General features: G+C 31.9%; 1 long non-coding RNA gene and 1 pseudogene across 2 annotated transcripts; one reads left to right on the forward strand and one right to left on the reverse strand.

Moving 5' to 3' along the window:
- The first annotated feature begins 4,376 nt into the window (after positions 1–4,376).
- Positions 4,377–5,397, forward strand: LOC112096323 (annotated as a pseudogene).
- A 908-nt stretch (positions 5,398–6,305) lies between these two features.
- On the reverse strand, positions 6,306–8,135 carry LOC112096239. 2 transcript variants are annotated; one of them, XR_002904329.1, is made up of 3 exons: positions 7,974–8,135; positions 7,645–7,810; positions 6,306–6,428 (listed from the first exon to the last, which is right to left on the reverse strand). It is a non-coding gene; the product is annotated as an uncharacterized LOC112096239 (long non-coding RNA). The 2 variants fall into 2 exon arrangements; XR_002904328.1 differs by having other exon boundaries at positions 7,645–7,845.
- Between the last annotated feature and the right edge of the window lie 5,519 nt (positions 8,136–13,654).

A 13,654-nucleotide genomic window follows, 5' to 3' on the forward strand; every position in this document is an offset into this window, starting at 1 on the left:
ACCTACATTTCATTTACTGCATTGTGTGTTCTTTTATTTTCGACTCTATGGATGGTTATTATGCTTTTCGGTTTATGTATTTGTTTTGGATGATATCGATTTGTTGTGACTATTTATGTTGGATGTTATGGATTTGTTTTTGAGTGATTATTATGGATCATATAGATTTTCTTATGCTTATGGATATTTTTTTTACTAATGTGCTTATGTTGCGATTTTGATGATTGATAGGGGGAGCCTTTTATTCTTTTTGATGATGAAGGGGGAGAACGATTTAATATGTGTTATGAAAATATGCATGTATCTAGGGGGAGCATGTATGCAGGGGGAGTTTTTGTTAAACTATTTTCAAATCATTTTTTAACTTGCATTTTTTAAGGGGGAGCTTTTTCATAACAAGATTAAAGTTTTGAATGTGCTTTGTTAACATCAAAAAGGGGGAGATTGTTAGCCTATATGGCTATAAATATTGATTTTGATGATAACAAACCACATGTATTTATTAAATAAAGATTTATGAATTGTGCTTTTATAATAAGAAAATGATGTTATGGAATTAAAGCATTTTGGACTAAAATGAAAGTAATTTCAAAATCTTTGATAGTGTTTTAAATTTCAGATTTAGACCTATTTGAAACTATTTAAATGTTTTTGGGTCATTCTATAATTTCACAAGTTTGGGCGAAATCATAATTTCAGAAAGTTTGGGATTAACGAAGAATTATTTAGAAATTCTGAAATTGGACTTATTTGTAAAGTTTCATAACGTTTTGGGTCATACTACAGTTTTATAAAGTTTTGGGGTCAAACTAAAAATTTGGAAAAATTTTCACTGTAGCAGGTTACTGTAGCAAACGGCTATTCGGATTCTGAAAACCGAAAATCCAGATACGGGCAGCAAACATCCAGAACGAAAACGGCTTACCGGATTCCGAATCCGGCAAGCCGGCTAGGCAAAATTCAAAATTTTACCTTAACGGTAATATAAATCCGGCTTACCTGATTCCATAAACGGCAAACCGGATACGCCTGGAATGTGAGTAACGGCTAGTTTTTGAGCTCAAACTATAAGAACTCAAATCCAACTCATTTTGAAGCTCTCCAACAAGCAAGAACAAAAAGCACACGTGATATCTTGAGCCTTCAACTTGCAAAACACAAATCATTGAATCATTCATTGTTCTTCATCTTTAAATATCTACTCATTGAGTGAGTTTCATTGTAATTTTCATTTCTTCAAGTCATTTGTAAGAGTTTGAGTGCGTGAGACACTTGAGTGAAGAGATTGGGAGATAATCTCTTTGTTGTAAAGGTTTATTGACACCTCGAAGTCAATTGTAATCGTTGAAGCCTTGGAAAGGCTTGGATAGTGAAATCCTCGAGCTTGGATCGCTTGGAGGCGTGGACGTAGGCGACGATTGCCGAACCACGTAAAAATTTGTGTGTTTGTTTCTCTTCTCCCTTACTCTTTAATTATTGTGCTATTATTGAACTTATTGTTTTCAATTATTGTTAAGACATTAGATTGCCTGTTGTGTGGATTTGTTAGGATAAATTTTAAAATTTCAATTCACCCCCCCTCTTGAGTTGCACACTTATATTTCACACTTGTCATAAGGTTATAATAATAATTGAAATAACGTTAATTTATTACAATAGTATGTAGGGAAATTATCCCTGTACCACCTTTGTTTTGTCATACATATGCCTAGCCACCACAAATTTTTGATATATTCTTTACAGCAATTTGTTTCTAAACTTATATCAATCAACCACTTTGATAATAAAAGTTTAAATAGATTGGTATATTTTTAATTAATTTTTTATTTTTAAAAATTTTGTTGGATAAAATGGTTCTTTAATTCATTTAGAAGTAAAATGGGCATTTTATTTAAACCTTAGTGTTAAAGTAATTGATTGATACAAGTTTAGAATCAAGGGTTGTGCAAAGAACACGTTAAATGTTTGTAGTGGTTAGATGTACATATAACAAAACAGAAGTGGTGCAGAGGTAATTTCCCTAGTATATATTAACGAAAAAGATAAGAACATAAATTAAACTGAGGATGAGTAGTTACAATTTAAAACAGATTCGCCACTTTTTTAGTAGTACTTAGGTTATATTAACATCAGTTAGGATATTACAAAGCCAAATAGTCTCGGTAACATAATCTCACTACTTCGGTGAACTTCAAACCAGTGTTGGAACTCCATTACATGAAGTCTAAGTTAGAAAGAATTTATTTGAGAGAGGAGAGCAAAAAAAATCACTTTGATTTTGGTGTGTTTTTCAAATGAAATTGATGAAGGGCATTTTCGTCTAGAAAATTAAGCACTAACTCTTGAATTTATAGTTTGAACTTAATTTTGAAATAAAATCTATAACTTTCACTTGTAACAATCTTTTAGCCATATTTTGTTACGTGCCTCTTATGTTGAGTTTTCTATTTGCTCTTATTTCTCTATTCAACCCACACAATAGTGTTGAATCCTTTACTTGTTCAAAAGACTTGATTTATTGTTTCAAGTATTTTTGGTCACCCAATTTGAGAATTTTGTTTCTTTTGTTTATGATGCTTCCTATATGAAAAGAGTGCATAAGCGGGAACTTGTATTTGTTTAATTCACAATGTCTCAAGAGCATTACATAAGAAAGACAAAACAAGAAAAGCTGAAAACGGACAACATTGATTAAGATTCCTTTGACCAATCAATCCTACATGTTATTCTTCGTGATAACCACATCCAAGTCTTGAATTTGTCAGATCCAACATCATGATGTCCATAATTTGCATCATTTCATTATTAATCTTAATTCTTATCGCTACTTCCATTGTTTTCTTACCAAATTTTTTTTCTTATTTTACAAGCTACATAAAATTTAACAAATTAATACATTAACACATTTTAAGTCATCAATTAAATATAAATATTATATTATTTAGCTAAATGGAAAAAAATAAATTAGTGTCTAAATTTCAGTTACAAAAACATTTATTAAGTTAAAGTCAAGCTAACTATCTCAAATAAATAAAAGAATACACATTTGCTTTTAAAAATAGATATTTAGACTATTTTATAATTTCCAAAACATTTTTGAAATAAAATAAAATAAATTAAAATGACAATATTTTCTATTTTCATGTGATGATGAAATAAAAAATTCTAATTACTATGATACTGTGACTTGTGTTCTGCTCTTTAATAATTGTAACTAGCTAACGAATTGTTCATTTCTTTATTTAAATGATTTTTTTTCACTTTGGATGCAATTTGCAAATGGGTCTCTTAGAACATCATCAAAATATTCATCTAATCATAGAAAGATGATTGTACATTTAGTAGATGAGGCGAATACGTGTCAAAAATAAAATTTTTGTTATATTAATGGGGTAAATTTCAATTCATCCCCTCCCAATAACAATCTTCAATTTATCCTCCAAAAGTATAGAAGCCTTAATCTACTCTAACCTTTGTTTAGATGATAACCATAAACGAGGGTACATTGATCAACTTTTTATTGGTGTTCTTAACAGTAAATGAGGGTAAGTTGAAGATTCTCAGGGGAAACATTGAAGTTTACCCTTAAATTAAATCAGATAGCTTAGTAATATAAGATTTAAATAAATGAGGATTTTTTTTTTCAAATGATCCAATAACCTCGCCCTAAAAGCAAATAGACTTAAGATTCCATAGACGAGTATTAAATAAACTACGCTTCATTTGTTTGCATTACCTATTGATTTTAATATCTTGCTGCATTATGAAGATAATATCAATCTATATTTAATTAATTTTATCATTTTTAGTGTTATCTTTTGTTTAATTTATTAATAGATTTCTTTCTCTTTTTTTTTTTAATATATAAAGATGTTTCTATGAGTAGGGTTGGCAAATTGGGTTGGCAAATTAAGGGAGTTTTTTTAAGCCCAGACCCAAGCCCATTAGATAAGAAATGCAAGGAGTGGGCCTAGGCTAGGCCCGCTGCGAGCTTAGGCTGGGCTTGGGCTTTTACTTATTTTTTAAAATTTTTTAAAATTTGTTGTAAACTTGAAATGAGTTAATAATAATCAAGTTGTTATAATTAATATTGAATTAAAGAAAATAAATATTTTAAAATAAAATAATTAATAAATAAAATAAAATAAATAAAAGTTTAGAGATATAATTTTTTAGTACTGGATTCTCTGATTCAAGCACTCTCTTAACTAACTAACACTTAAAACAGAGTCTAGTATTATAATTTTAAGTTTTTTGATTCATTATTGATATATGAATTAGGAATTTAAGCTTACTTTGTTCTAATTTTTCATTATTTTTAAATTTGAATTTATTATTCCAAATTATAAATTTATTTTTTCAAAAAAATAGAGGACATGGACTTGGCTCGAACATTTTTTCCTAAGTCCTTGTCCAGGCCCTCATGTGCGAAACTAGGACTTTTTTGTCATACCTATCTATGAGCCATGTCCCTAAATGAAATTAACCACATCTTATATTTTAAGCAAGTCATTCTTTTCTCCTAATAAGAAACCAGGAGCAATTAATCTTCCCTCTTTATATGTACAAGTGGCGCCCCTCATATACATGTGCTAGTCAGCTCAATATAACGATATGTCAAAATTTCTTCCCACTTCCCCTTTGTAGTTAAGCAACCTTTGAATATTCATTGATCACAACACTTCATAAACCCTTTAAATGAATCTTAAATCATTAATCTTTTTTAACTTCAAAAGTGCTTTATCTATTGCCTTCCTTTTAATTTAAGGTCTTGTTTCATAGCTATTGCAACGTTATCAGCAGTTGTTTTATTGCTCATCATTAGCCTGGTGGCAGCAACAGCATTACAAGTAGAAAGACTTGGGCTACAGGGCTTGATTATGCAAAAGAGACAACGACAAACACTTAGTGGCAAAAAGATTGCTCAAGCCACTGACATTTACAACTCATTAACTCATTTCAGCGTTGTAATGATGGCAGATGATTCATTAACTCATTTCGGCGTTGTAATGATGGCCACTAACATTTACAACAAGCATTAATGTTTGCTGGTCGTGCTCAAGGACTTTACAGGTCGGTTGTCAGGATCAACTAGGCCTCCTTATGTCCATGAGTTTTGTGTTCGTTGATGGTCCTAATAATGGCAGTTGTATCACCCTCCTTGGCAACAACAGGTTGATGATTTTTGTCCACGAGATGCCCATTGTCAGCGGCACTGGTGTTTTCCTATTGCCTGGCAGATATGCAATTGCCTAGAAGCATTGAATGGATCTTAAATTTGGCGATGCTATTGTTGGATACAATGTTATAGATTTCACTAAACTATGTAGGTGGAGTCAGCATCTAGTTCGTGAACCAATTTACAATGTTATAACTTTCTTTTTCACGTACTCATAAAATTGTAAACTGATTTGTTTATAAGAACTTCAAGATTCCCGAATTGAAAAATTATTCCTGAGTAGGTGAATAGTTATGTATGTTTCCTTGGAATGACAGTGACTTGCTTTTGTTAATTAGTGGTGGATTAAAGAATAAACTTTTCCAAAACAGGTGCTTTGTCGTTTAGTTCTATTATTTCTCACTACAAGAAAAATGATATTTTATTACAAAAAAAATTATCATTAAAGATAGGAAATTAGTCATCTTATATTTTTTATGATAAAAAATATATCGTTACACGTTAGTCGTGAAAAGACCGTCTTAAAAACTTTTAGCGACTAGAATTATTTTCGTCATATTAAAGATATGATTTTGTGACAAAAATTATTGCCTTAAAATTTAGTTAAAATTGTCACAAACAGTATTAAAAATAATCGAATTAGATATTCAAAAAAGCAATTAATGACACTTCATATTTGTCACAATAGTTGATTTATGGTGACTATAGTATTTGTCTCAAGAGTATGTAAATAGAGTCTCAATAATTATTAAAAATCATTTTTAGAGGTTTGAATATACAATTAGCAATACTATTTTTCTGTTGTTGAAGTTCACTTATCGTGACGTTACATAATCGTCTCAAGTAGGTGACATTTGCGGCAATATACAATTGGTAATTAATTTAGTCTCAAATTTGTTATAAAGGCAATTTATATAGTCTCACATAAATTTTAATAACAATATGTAGTTATGGAAATCAAAATTCAATCACAAAAGAACTTTAAGTGAAAAATATTATTAGCATAAATATAATTCATGACAAAGAAATCTAAAATCTAAAATGTATAAAAACAAATCATGTCCAAAAATATGATTACATTGTAGAAGAAAAATAAAAGTAACATTACACAAAAAGGAGAGATATGTAAACCATAGTTGTTTCATGTATTCTTCAACTTCCTTAGATTTTCTATTTTCTTCCTTAATTTTAATTGTTGATCCTTGTTTTGTTGAGTCAATGTTGTGGTAGATGATGACTTTGAAGGTACCTATCATTTTAAATCGTTAATTTTTTAACGATTTCCCCAAAACTATTTCGCAAATTCGATCATATATTACTTCAAAATAATAATATAATCAAAATATTACAAGCACATAATCATCCTCGATTCACTTGCACAAAGTTTGCATCCAAAACTCTTTAAATTAATCTACAAATAGTTGGAGTCAAACTTGAACTAAATTAAATTATTAAGTAGTCAATGAATCAATATTTACAATAAATATGAAGTTGAAAGAAATAAGAGATTGAGTAAATAATAATAATAATTATTATTATTATCATCATCATCATCATCATCATCATCATCATCATCCTCATAAGATAGCTTACACATTTAGATTTTGTATGGAAACTACTTGAACCTTTCACGCCCACCTTAATACATCTTCTGAAACAAAGTAATATGGGAGAGACTCCATACTTTTTATTACCCCGATATAAAAGAAGATAAATACATTAATTTTAATTAAACATACAACAACCACATTGGGGGAAAAAAACCAAGGCTAGTTGACCTTTATTAGTTTATTTAATCACTTCATAAATGTTTCCTAGCAAATTCAACAACATTTTGAGCAAATTGTACCAACCCAAGCTTCAACACCATCCTTCAAACCAACATATCAAAGCTTTGTAATATTTTATAGTTAAAATTTTATAGCCTAAATATTCTATAACTCTAACTTATAATTATTGGTTGGACTTGAATAACTTATTAACTCTTTTCATTATATTAATACTAGCTAAAATTTTCTTTAAAAAATAAAGAAAGATGATTAATTACATTCCAAGATAAAGTGAACCATAATAGAAATATCCCAATTTTCTAAAGTTCTTATGAAGAAATTTTTTTGTTGTTTTGGTGTTGGGTGGGGGGGGGGGGGGGGGGGGGAATCTAATGTCATCAAACCTAATTCCTAAATCCACTGCCCAAATTGAAAAGCAAATTCATCTTAATATCCTAATTTTGCAAACGTTTCTCAAAAACGGCTAAACTTCGTTTCCAATTTCCTTCATTTATTTGTATATTTTATGTTTTTCTTTTACTAGATTATATTAGGAATTTTATCAAACACATGATAAGCATAAAAATATTCAAATAATAGATCCAAGAATTTTAATCTCTAATTTCACCAAACACATAATCCAATCACAACTAAACTAATCAAAATTAAATAGCTAAGCTCATAAATGATACTTACAATTTCAAAGTACTGGGAGAGATGAGAGTGAATTTTGTTGAGTGGCTTATTTTGGCATGCATGAGTGGACTAGTGAGGGGTGGCATCCTTCTGGGCGGTAGCAAAGGGCGTGATTCTAATGGCCCGCACGGTGGCTAAGGTAGAGTTAAGATTTTGCCTCCCCGAACTGAACGTATCAAACGACAAACAAACAACATATTTCTGGATTAAGAAAAAACATCAAAAGGGGAACAAGACAAATCTGATGACAAAAATAAAATCTTTTACTCAATAAACAACACCCAGGTAAGAAAATAAAACAAAAAATGCAAGGAAAAGTGAAAAATTACCATGAGTAGAAGACAAGACAAGATAGGTAAAGACGACTGTTTGTTAAACTAATTTTGAAATAATCATTCACACACAGGGGCAATTGGAAGAGGGGGTGGGGGGTGGGAAGATAAAGTTGGGTAATTTTTAACGTGAAGTGACCAAGGAGGGAGAAGATTTAGGTTTTGTTTAAGTTTTTTTTTTAAAATACATATCCAACTTAAATAACTATTATAAGGTTCTTCTAAAAATAAAAAAGAAGCAATTATAAGGTTATTATCAATGATTTGAAAGAAAAAGTCTATCATCATTTTTTATTAATCCAAGTTAATTATTTTAAGGCTATTATTTTAATTTTTATTAATCTAACATTGTTAACCAAAATTTGTATAAAGTTAAACAATAATGTGTCTCTGAAAAAGAAAAAATATCGATTATTATTCTCTTTTTTTTTGTTAGTGACGTAGTTTTTGTCATAAAAAATTAATTAGATACTAAATAATTTGTCTCTGAGAAAATGGTCATGAAATACAATATTACTCAAGACAAAATTTTAGACTATTATTTTTTAGTTTTGTTACAGTAAGTAATTACCTATGACAAAAAAAGGGTCTTAAAATTAATCAAAACCGTGTTAATTTCGGAGACTAATATTTTTCTGTCACAAATTATTTGATCAATTTCACATCTCTTCGTCAGTTAGGAAATAATTGTGTCACCTATAATTAAATTTTGCTACTGTATTTTTTTGTCATAAAAGATGATATTTTGTCAGAAAATGATCAATTTTGGGGGAACTTTTTTAAGCAAAAAAACGCATGTCCTTTTGTGACTAATTTTATGTTTGTCGCAAAACATTTGATTAGATGACTAATTACTGGGTCTTAAAATAAATATTATTGATTACAAAATATAACATGAGCCAAGATGAGATTATTGGCTACGATTTTAAAAAATCGTCATAATAAATACAATTTTATGGCAAAATCTGTAAAACTCATAAAAGAAGTTGTCTTAAAAAATCAAATTTTTTGTAGTGCCTTTTTATATTAGTTTACGTGTTTCTTAATCATTTTAAATATTATGTTATGAAACGCAGCGCCTGTTAACTCCTTCTTTATCTTGATTGTTGTGCAAATTTTAATGTACTCGCAAGCGCACGAATCTATTGTAGTATAGACTAATGGTGACGAGTGTCGATCCCACGAGGAGGTGGATTTTAATTATATATAGAATTAATTTTGTAAATGGGTAGTTGGATTTATGGTGGAAATGATTTGGAATATGCTAATACTTAAATTAAAATGGCGAGAATAAATTCTAAAATTGGAATTGCAATGGAGAGAATAAATTGAAGAGAAAATCTATTAAATTGACGTACTTGGGTATCTGGATCCGTATCAACATGCATCATGGGCTAAATAATCCGTATTAATGCCAATTAAATCATGAGGGGGGAATCCACACCTCATGAACCACGCTCTAATCAATATGGTGCTAAGGGCTTATCGTGCCAAATAATAATAACCTTGTACTAGAGGGCCGGTGAAACCAAGGCGGTACTAGACAAGATTAGTATTATTTGTCGACGAGAAGTCAAAACATCCACAAAAACTAGAGGGGAAGAGAAAATAAATTTACCAAATTAAGCCCATGACACATGTTGAGACTTCACCTTCAACCCAAGCTTGAAAGAAAATTAGCCACTCATAATTGAACTAGGGGCAAAATGGGAATTTATTAAAATACGAAGAAAATACAAGATGGAGAGAGAATTACAGAAAATGGATCCCAAAAATGGCTTCAGAGATATCAAATTAGGGGGGAGAGGCCCCCTTTTTATAGATACATGGAGTAAATCATGGCCATCGGATTAAAAACAGTTTGGACGCTCAGGATTGCGCCACGTCATCAGTCAACAGTCCACGGTTTGACCACGCGTATGAACAGTAACACGGTTTGACCCGACTTTGAACAGTAACGTGGTTTGACCCGGATGAACAGTAATGCGGTTTGGTTGAAAATAATCATGTGTGATGCATGCACCGTACACAAGATTTTTTGTCCACTGATATGCTGCCACGTCACCATCAACAGTACATAAGAATTTTAGTCCAACAGGATCGTGACACCTCATCAGTCAATGCCACATCATCGGTCAATGCCACGTCATCATCTGTCTATGTGAACAGTGTCGTGAACAGTAACGTATACAGTACCGTACATGTGAATAGTGTCATTTTTCCTTTTATGCTCCTCCTAAGGTTTTTGACCGTCCTGAGTTCAAAAGTGATGTCCGTTTTGCCGTCTGATTTCTCCTTTATTGTGAAATGACTATAATGCCCCTAAAATACATAAAATACTTAATTAAAATAAAACACATGTAATTAAATCACAAGAAGGTTAAATACATAAAAGTAAGGGTTGTTAGTAAGACTTGAAATGTAAAATGACGGTTTTCTCCTTTATAAATATGTATTTTCTAACACTCAACATTGATCAATTAGCAACCTAAGCAATCTTGATTAATTGCTCAAACAATTAATGGCTGTAACCAAGAAACTTAGAACAAAGAACGTAAAGACTGAAAGAAAGAGAGAAAAGAACCAAGAACACAGTGAGAAGAAACACGACAGGATAACGTGGTTCAGTACCAAGGTACCTATATCCACGGCTGATAACACCCTTAAGGCTTGAAGCTTTTATTAAAGAGATTGATTACAACAAATCTTGAGATTACAAAGAACAAATCTCATTATCACAGAATTCTCTAATTATTACTTAATACTAATCGAAATCTCTTCACCAAGTGCTGCACTGACCAGCTCTGCTTCTTATATACTAAATCCAGAAGCTTGAAGGATCTTTGTAACGGAAATAACCATCACGGGGTCCCACTCGCCAGCTCACCAAGCCACCTCAGCATTACTATTTTTAATAGAATATAACTAACATGTTTCACAAATCTCCAGCTTAATTGTATTTTGTTAAAGCTTCTCCTTAAACTCAGTGTCAGCACTAGTTAGCTTGACTCACAAGCTAACAACCCTAATCAAGTTCAAAGAGTTTATGAACTTGATAGCAGGTAAAGGATTTGTAAGCATATCAGCAGGATTGATTTCAAAGGAGATTTTGACAACATCCACCACACCAATACTGATTTCTTCTTTGTTAAAATGCATCCTAGCATCAATATGCTTTGTTCTTTCATGGTTTTTTGGATTTTTGCTCAAATGTATTGCACTTGAACTGTCACAGTAAATGGAAATTAACTCTCACCATAGTCCTAGTTCTGAGACCAATCCTCTAAGCCATTTTGCTTCCTTTATAGCCTCTGTGAGTGCAATGTATTCAGCTTCAGTTGTTGATAGGGCAACAACTTATTGCAATGATGATTTTCATCTCACTGCTCCTCCAAACAAGGTGAAAACAAAACCAGTAACTAATCTCCTCTTGTCCAAGTCACCAACAAAGTTTGAATCTACATAGCCCAAGACTTTGCCTGTGGTCTCATTATTAATTCCTCCAAACATGATACCATGATTCATAGTACCATTTAAGTACTTGAGGATCCACTTAACAACTTCCCAGTGACTTTTCCCTATATTTCCCATATACCTACTGACAACACCAATTCCAAAAGCAACATCAGGTTTAGTACATACCATAGCATACATAATACTCCACATTGCACTGGAACAAGGAATTATCATCATGTACTCAACATCTGCTTCCTTTGTGGGTTCTTGTTGCTTTGAGAGTTTGATATGTGCATTAAGAGGTATGGAAACTGGTTTAGAGCTGAGCATCCCAAATCTGTCAAAAACCTTTCTGGCATAATCTGCTTGTGTGAAAAACATCTTTTTATTTATGTTTCTAACAATCTTCATTCTAGAATTCTCTTTTCAGGACCTAAGTTTTTCATTCCAAATTCAGCACTTAGTTCATCGTTGAGCTTCTCTATCTCTTCTCTAAGCTTACATGCTATAAACATGTAATCAACATAAAGAATGAGATAGATGGCATCACAGAAATATAGAGTCTTATAGTACACACAATTGTCATACTAGCTTCTTAGGTATCCATGAGTAATCATAAAATCATCAAATCTTAAATACCACTGCCTTGGAGACTGTTTCAAACCATACAACTTTTCTTTAATAAGCAAACCATACCTTCTATTCCTTCTTCTATGAAACCCTCTGGTTGACTCATAAAAATCTCCTCATCTAGATTTCTATGTAAGAAGACTGTTTTAACGTCCATCTGATCAAGTTCTAGATCCAAGGATGCAGTAATAGCCAATAGAACCCTTATTGAGCTATGCATAACCACTGGTAAGAAAACCTCTTTAAAGTCCACCTCTTTCTTTTGAGTGAACCCTTTTGCTACCAATCTAGCTTTGAACCTAGGTTGTTCTGCACTAGAGACCCCTTTCAACCAGCTTCTTATTTGCAGGTTTATCAACTACAACCAAGGTGTCATTCTTTTTAAGGGATGTTATTTCTTCCTTCATGGTTGTAAGCCATTCTGACTTTTGTTTACTTCTCACAACCTTTTTATAACTGGTAGGTTTACCTCCATTCACATTTTCAGCCACCATAAGAGCATATGAGATCAGGTCAACAATACCATATTTTTTAGGCACACTTATAACTCTTCTCTCTCTATCTCTTGCCAGTTGATACCCTTCCAACTCTGTTGTCTATGTTTACTTTGATCTTTTACTTCACTAGACTTCTTAGGATCTGCAGACTCCACCTCCAACTCTGAACTTTCTTTAATACCAGAATCACGAGTGAGAATTTCTATCGCTACATTGGACTATAAAAGTGCCTCTTTATTAAAGACAACATGTTGACTGATAAAAGTCCTTGATGGCTTCCCATCAAGACTCCAAATCTTGTAACATTTGACTGTCCTTTGTTCCAATTTCCCCTCGCTTACATGTGCATAGGCAGGACATCCAAAAATTTTCAGATTGCTTATATCTGGAGGTTTACTGTTGTGCAAATTTTAATGTACTCGCAAGCGCACGAATCTATTGTAGTGTAGATCAATGGTGACGAGTGTCGATCCCACGAGGAGGTGGATTTTAATTATATATAGAATTAATTTTGTAAATGGGTGGTTGGAATTATGGTGGAAATGATTTGGAATATGCTAAAACTTAAATTAAAATGGCGAGAATAAATTCTAAAACTGGAATTAAAATGGCGAGAATGAATTGAAGAGGATTCTATTGAAATGACGTACTTGGATATCTGGATCCGTATCAACATGCATCATGGGCTAAATATTCCTTATTAATACCAATTAAATCATGAGGGGGGAATCCACACCGCATGAACCACGCTCTAATCAATATGGTGCTAAGGGCTTATCGTGCCAAATAATAATAACCTTATACTAGAGAGCCGGTGTAACCAAGGCGGTACTAGACAAGATTAGTATTATTTGTCGACGAGAAGTCAAAACATCCACAAAAACTAGAGGGGAAGAGAAAGTAAATTTACCAAATTAAGCCCATGACACATGTTGAGACTTCACCTTCAACCCAAGCTTGAAAGAAAATTAGCCACTCATAATTGAACTAGGGGCAAAATGGAAATTTATTAAAATACATAGAAAATACAAGATGGAGAGAGAATTACAGAAAATGGATCCCAAAAATGGATTCAGAGATATCAAATTAGGGGAG

Source organism: Citrus clementina, unplaced genomic scaffold (genome assembly GCF_000493195.1).
Source record: "Citrus clementina cultivar Clemenules unplaced genomic scaffold, Citrus_clementina_v1.0 scaffold_8, whole genome shotgun sequence".
NCBI classification, from domain to species: domain Eukaryota; kingdom Viridiplantae; phylum Streptophyta; class Magnoliopsida; order Sapindales; family Rutaceae; genus Citrus; species Citrus x clementina.